This window comes from Oryx dammah, unplaced genomic scaffold (assembly GCF_014754425.2).
Source record: "Oryx dammah isolate SB20612 unplaced genomic scaffold, SCBI_Odam_1.1 HiC_scaffold_29, whole genome shotgun sequence".
In the NCBI taxonomy this organism is placed as follows: Eukaryota; Metazoa; Chordata; class Mammalia; order Artiodactyla; family Bovidae; genus Oryx; species Oryx dammah.
This window is the reverse complement of record NW_024070213.1, coordinates 90205216-90207041: the sequence shown is the minus strand read 5'-3', so window position 1 is coordinate 90207041 and position 1826 is coordinate 90205216.

The window sequence follows — 1826 nt, the reverse complement described above, 5'->3', positions numbered from 1 at the left end:
GCGAAACCCCTCAGCTTTACGTAGGGCGACGCGCGGACGAGGGGCAGGTCTCAGCCTGGGGCGGGGTCTCCTGATCCGCAGACTTCCTGCCTGTGCGGTAAACGGAAGGGGTGGTGCGGCGCTGTCAAGGTCCACCTCTCTGGCACCGATTGGAGGCGGGCTGGAATCCAGAATGGGCGTGCCACAGTTGGTTTCCTGGGAAGATTCTGAGTTTCTTTGTAAATCGCTTTTTGTTAAAGCAAAATAAACCACCATTCTGCTTAAGGATGGTTTTAATTGGGGATGTTTAGAAGGAAAAGAAAGTAACATTCATTCATCACTTACTTGCCATGATCTTTTACTAAAAGACTTTTAATCCTTCGTTTTGCAAACTAAATTCAGTCAAACTCAGGCCCTTAGGATTTTACAGTCTAATGCTATCTACGCTTCCTCTTGTTGCCAGGTTGTCCTTGAGACCCGATGGACTGTAGCCCGCCAGTTTCCTCTGTCCATGGAATTTCCCAGGCAAGAATATTGGAGTAGGTTGACATTTCCTTCTCCAAGGGATCTTCCCTATCCAGGGATGGAATCCCACGTCTCCTGCATGGGAAGAACGATCTTTTACCAATAAGCCACCAGGAAACCCCATAGGTAGTAGTAGTTCATTCAATGAAAATTTGCTTTGCACTCCTACCACGTGTCAGGCGCTTTTATTGGCATTTTGGGTACAACTGGAGAATAAAACTGCTCCAAAGCATGTTATATAGTTCAGTGAGGGAAAGACAGACAATAAGCAGTAATTAAGTGAAATGTTAGAAATGTTAAGCACTCTAGAGGTAATTAAGGTAATTTGATAAACCTGATTTTGTGCAACTTAAATTGCATGGTCAGGGAAGGCCTCTGAGGAAGTGACATGTGAACTGAGATCTCAGTTACAGAGAGCCAACCCCCTGAGGAACTAGATCAAATGCTCCAGGACAGGAACATGTTGGCAAGTTTGAGTCTCAGTTTGGTGACGGGGGTGGGTGAGGGGGTGGGGGGGCTGGTAAAGATGAGGTTTGAGAAATATGTTGGGGTTGGCTTATGTGAGGCTCTGTGAATCAGGTTTAGGAGTTTGGATTTTATTCCAAGTGAATTGGGAAAGCGTGGAAAGATTTTATGCAGGGGAGTGTGAGGACTTGAAATAGTTTTGTAAACGGTTACTTAGTATCTTGATGTGGGTGATGGTTACATAAGTGTATATTTAAGTACATCAGATTGTACACTCAAGAATTGTGCACTTAGTGTATAGATGTCATACTTTAAACAACAGTGATGACAACAACAGGATTACTCAGTTTACTGAATGGAGAGTGGGTTATACACCTGCACTAATGGAAGAGAAAGATCAGTTAAAAGGTTCTTGGTGCCAGGACCTCATAATGTCTTCATGGACCCTAGACACGTTTACCTTCATAGGCCCTTTTCTCCTTTAAAACAGTGTTAACATTATTCGTTGCACTGGGTCTTCCTTGCAGCCTGTAGGCTTTCTCTAGTTGCAGCACATGGTAGCTTCTCTTGTTGCAGAGCATGGGCTGAATTGCCCCATGGCATGTGGAATCTTAGTTCCCCAACCAGGGATTGAACCTGTGCCCCCTACATTGGAAGGAGGATTCTTAGCCACCGGACCACCAGGGAAGTCCTAATATTAAAATTTGTGTTTTATGATTGTCCTGGTATAAAAACCAACATATTGATAAAGTATATTTTCTTTTACCTAAATGTTTATTTTTTCTTATAATTTAAAAATAAGCTAAAATGTTTTTGTGGGGCCCTTAAAGTATGGTGGTGTCTAGGCACTGTCTCTG